The sequence below is a fragment of the Balaenoptera borealis genome, assembly GCF_965194805.1.
Source record: "Balaenoptera borealis genome assembly, chromosome: 5".
Lineage (NCBI taxonomy): Eukaryota > Metazoa > Chordata > Mammalia > Artiodactyla > Balaenopteridae > Balaenoptera > Balaenoptera borealis.
The window spans coordinates 75119143-75124654 of record NC_138862.1 but is presented as its reverse complement, the minus strand read 5'-3'; the positions used below and the strand labels follow the sequence as shown (position 1 = coordinate 75124654).

General features: G+C 39.2%; 1 protein-coding gene across 10 annotated transcripts in view; it reads right to left on the bottom strand.

The window, feature by feature from the left end:
• The window catches only part of ATP13A4 (ATPase 13A4), a 139033-nt gene that overhangs the window by 93839 nt on the left and 39682 nt on the right, over positions 1-5512 (bottom strand). The window lies entirely within an intron of this gene.

Below are 5512 nucleotides of genomic sequence, written 5' to 3'. Positions count from 1 at the left end.
TCAATCAATGTGATACACCATATTAACAAACTGAAGGATAAAAACCATATGATAATCTCAATAGATGCAGAAAAAGCATTTGACAAAATTCAACACCCATTTATGATAAAAACTCTCAAGAAAGTAGGCAGAGAGGGAACTTACCTCAACATAATAAAGGCCATATATGACAAACCCACAGTTCTCACTGGTGAAAAACTGAAATCATTTCCTCTAAGATCAGGAAGAAGATAAGGATGTCCACTCTCGCCACTATTATTCCACATAGTTTTGGATGTTTTAGCCACAGAAATCAGAGAAGTAAAAGAAATAAAAAGAATCAAAATCGGAAAAGAAGTAAAACTGTCACTGTTTGCAGATGACATGGTACTATACATAGAGAATCCTAAAGATGCCACCAGAAAACTACTAGAGCTAAACAATGAATTTGGTAATGTAGCAGGATACAAAATTAATGCACAGAAATCTCTTGCATTCCTATACACTAATGATAAAAAATCTGAAGGAGAAATTAAGGAAACACTCCCATTTACCATTGCAACAAAAAGAATAGAATACCTAGGAATAAACCTACCTAAGGAGACAAAAGACCTGTATGCAGAAAACTGTAAGACACTGATGAAAGAAATTAAAGACTATACAAACAGATGGAGAGATAGACCATGTTTTTGGATTGGAAGAATCAACATCATGAAAATGACTATACTACCTAAAGTAATCTACAGATTCAATGCAATCCCTTTCAAACTACCAATGGCTTTTTTCACAGAACTAAAACAAAAAATTTCACGAATTGTATGGAACACAAAAGACCCCGAATAGCCAAAGCTATCTTGAGAAAGAAAAATGGAGCTGGAGGAATCAGGCTCCCTGGCTTCAGACTATACTACAAAGCTACAATAATCAAGACAATATGGTACTGGCACAAAAACAGAAATATAGATCAATGGAACAGGATAGAAAGCCCAGAGATAAACCCACGCACATTTGGTCACCTTATCTTTGATAAAGGAGGCAAGAATATACAATGGAGAAAAGACAGCCTCTTCAATAAGTGGCACTGGGAAAACTGGACAGCTACATGTAAAAGAATGAAATTAAAACATTTCCTAATGCGATACACAAAAAATAAACTCAAAATGGATTAAAGACTTAAATGTAAGGTCAGACACTATAAAACTCTTAGAGGAAAACATAGGCAGAACACTTCATGATATAAATCACAGCAAGATCCTTTTTGACCCACCTCCTAGAGAAATGGAAATAAAAACAAAAATAAACAAATGGGGCCTAATGAAGCTTAAAAGCTTTTGCAGAGCAAAGGAAACCATAAACAAGACGAAAAGACAACCCTTAGAATGGGAGAAAATATTTGCAAATGAAGCAACTGACAAAGGATTAATCTCCAAAACATACAAGCAGTTCATGCAGCTCAATATCAAATAACAAACAACCCAATCCAAAAATGGCCAGAAGACGCAAATAGACATTTCTCCAAAGAAGAGACACAGATTGCTAAAAAACACGTGAAGGGATGCTCAACATCACTAATCATTAGGGAAATGCAAATCAAAACTACAATGAGGTATCACCTCACTCCAGTAAGAATAGCCATCATCAAAAAATCTACAAACAATAAATGCTGGAGAGGGTGTGGAGAAAAGGGAACCCTCTTGCACTGTTGGTGGGAATGTAAATTGATACAGCCACTATGGAGAACAGTATGGAGGTTCCTCAAAAAACTAAAAAAAGAACTACCATATGACCCAGCAATCCCATTACTGGGCATATACCCTGAGAAAACCATAATTCAAAAAGAGTCATGTACCAAAATGTTCATTGTAGCTCTATTTACAATAGCCAGGACATGGAAGTAACCTAAGGGTCCATCAACAGATGAATGGATAAAGAAGATGTGGCACATATATACAATGGAATATCACTCAGCCATAAAAAGAAACGAATTTGAGTTATTTGTAGTGAGGTGGATGGACCTAGAGTCTGTCATACATAGTGAAGTAAGTCAGAAAGAGAAAAACAAATACCGTATGCTAACATATATATATGGAATCTAAAAAAAGAAAAAAAAAATGGTTCTGAAGAACCTAGGGGCAGGACAGGAATAAAGACGCAGAGGTAGAGAATGGACTTGAGGACACGGGGAGGGAGAAGCGTAAGCTGGGACGAAGTGACAGAGTGGCATGGACATATATACACTACCAAATGTAAAATAGATAGCTAGTGGAAAGCAGCCGCATAGCACGGGGAGATCAGCTCAGTGTTTTGTGACCACCTAGAGTGGTGGGATAGGGAGGGTGGGAGGGAGACGCAAGAGAGAGGGGATATGGGAATATATGTATACATGTAGCTGACTCGCTTTGTTATACAGCAGAAACTAACACAACATTGTAAAGCAATTATACTCCAATAAAGATGTTAAAAAAAAAAGAAAAAAAATCCTGAACAATTCAGCATATATTTTGTTTTCACTGCTTACAGCTGTAACACCATGAGCATTTCTTTTAACTTCTTCATGTCTCCAATGTAAAATGGGGGGAAAATAATCTCTATTAGTAAGGACCAAATGAGACAATATATATGCAAAAGCTTTGCAAACTATAAATCACAATAGAAATAGCCCTGTTTTATAATAGATAACGGCCTCAGAACTATTTGTCTTAAAAGAAAAAATCATCTGTGAGAAGCCAGCTCATAGAATCTCAGGGATTTCCGACTGAATGCCTAACAAAAAAATGGTTTAAAATGAGGGATGGGGGGGGACTTCTGTGGTGGTGCAGTGGATAAGAATCCGCTTGCCAATGCAGGGGACACGGGTTCAATCCCTGGTCTAGGAAGATCCCACATGCCGTGGAGCAACGAAGCCTGTGCACCACAACTACTGAGCCTGCTCTAGAGCCAGTGAGCCACAACTACTGAGCTCATGTGCCACAACTACTGAAGCCCACAGGCCTAGAGCCTGTGCTCCCCAACAAGAGAAGCCACCACAATGAGAAGCCTGCACAGCGCAACAAAGAGTAGCCCCGGCTCACCACAACTACAGAAAGCCCGTGCACAGCAACGAAGACGCAACACAGCCAAAAATAAATAAATAAATAAATAAACGTATTAGGGGAAAAAAAGGGGGGGGTATGGGGGAATAAGATTCAGAAGAAGGAATGAGTACCTAAAAGAATCATACTATCTTCTCTTACATTCTCAATCGTGACTTTTCATCTTAGGGTCTTTGTGATAAAGTGTTGGTAGAAACCATGAGACCATTTATTACAGATTTAATTCATTTATTTAATTGAATTAAATAATTATTGAACACTCACTGTGGACACGTGCTAAGTGCTGTGGGGAATGAAAAGCCATGACAACTGTCTGCAAAAAGCTTCTAGTGTAATAGGAGAAAAAGCTATAAAAAGGAATGTAGCATAGTGGGGGAAAGTGCTGGGCTTAGAGAGTCAGAAGACAGGTTCAAGTTCTTTGTCCACACTACCCCCTTTACCTGGACCATTCCCCATATGCTCCTCTCCACCAGCCACCATCAACTTTTTTTTTTATATTGGGGTCTAGTTGCTTTATAATGTTGTGTTACTTTCTGCTGTACAATGAAGTGAATCAGCTATGTGTATACATATATCCCCTCCCTCTTGGACCTCCCTGCCACCCCACTCCCCCCCATCCCACCCACCTAGGTCACCACAGAGCACCAAGCTGAGCTCCCTGGGCTATACAGCAGGTTCCCACTAGCTATCTGTTTTACACATGGCCGTGCACATATGTCAATCCCAATCTCCCAATTCATCCCACACCCTCTCCCCGCCCACACCCCCCAACTCCCCCCACCCCCCCGCTGTGTCCACACATCTGTTCTCTAATCATCCTCTGATGGCTCAGGAAAGCCTTTCCTGGTTTTCTTGACTTGATCAAATCCCTTGTCTATAATCATACAATAACCACGAAGCTTTCCTAAGTACCATTTATAACAGTTGGATTTTTGCATTTTTTTGTGTAGTTGATTTGACGAACTCTGTGGAGTCAAGAACCCTGATTTTACTGTTATACTCCCTGCCCCCTGCGCTGTCCATGAGATAGCACTGTGGCTGGCATACAACATGTGCTCATCAAATTTATGAAGGAAGGAGGAAGGGAAAGAGACAGAAAGGAAGGGAGAGGGCAATGCTGGCTGACATTTACTAGGCTGCAAAGTTATTGTCCTCTCTGTATCCTCATCTGTAAAATAAAAATGATAATGCCATTTCCTAGGGTTGTTATGAGAAGTAAATAATATAATCGATGAGATGCTGTTTTATAAAATGTAGAGCAAATAGCATTTTAATAGAAGGCAGGCTGCAGAAAGCATTACAGCAGTCAGAGCTGGCAAATACAGAGCTAGGAGAGAAGGAAGGGCAGGCAATTAATTCCCTCCGGTATTGGGGCAGAGAATGGATCAACAAAGATTTAATAGAAAAGGTGGTGTACGGCTGAAGAATGAGTAGGTTTTAATAAGTAGAGATAGAACACCTACTGTCTATGTTTACTGTAGAGAGAATGTGTGTATGAGTGTGTACAAGTGTCTATCAGTTGAGTCCTGTCCAGAATGTCCCTCTGTAAGAAGGATTTCCATCTGTTTTGTTCATAGCTGTATTCCCAGTGCCTATAACAATGTCTGGTACTTGACAGGTACTCAATAAATACTTGTTGAATGAATAAGTGAATGAATGAATGGGGGAGATAGGGAATATCAGAAGAAATTTTATGAGTAAGAGCATAGACAAAACAAACTGTCTGATTCCCTTAGAAAGTGGTGCCAATGTGTGTAGCCTGGGCTTGGAGAGATCAGGTTGCAGAAGAGGAGGGAGGGGAGGAAGTAAGGGATCCAGGAAACATGAACACAAATGCTGGTATCTGATGAGTATGCTGGTGGGTTGGTGGACCCAAGATGCCATTTGCGTGGTTGATTTGGGGGATTTCTAAGTTTTTAAACTAAAGCCCCTACCACTGACATCTTTAGGTGAAACTGAAGGGGAAATGTTCCCCATTAAAACATTGAAATGAAATGCCGGGAGTCAGGCCTAATAGCCAATCATCACAAAGTTCTTCTCTGAACATTGTGAGTCTTTGGCAACATGTGACATACAGTGACAGTGAAGGAAAAATGTATATGCAATTATAATAAAGATAAAAACTACGAAAATCATCAGGAGCATCTGAATTCAAAACACCAGTGAATATAAATCACGTTATTTGCATAGAAATGTGGCATCGCTACAGATATTGGTTAAAATTCAGAAGTAGATGAATAATGAATAAAATGGCACTTTTAAATTATAAAATAGAAATGTAATTACTCTTATCTTTTGGAAAAATCTCACTCTTAGAGGTGCTTAATAAGAGGAGGGGAACAGAAAATAAACTAGGTGCTGAAGACTTTCAGTCAGTACATCACGTTACTATTTTTTTTTAATGTTAAAAAATGACTACCTAATCAGTATCTGGGATAATG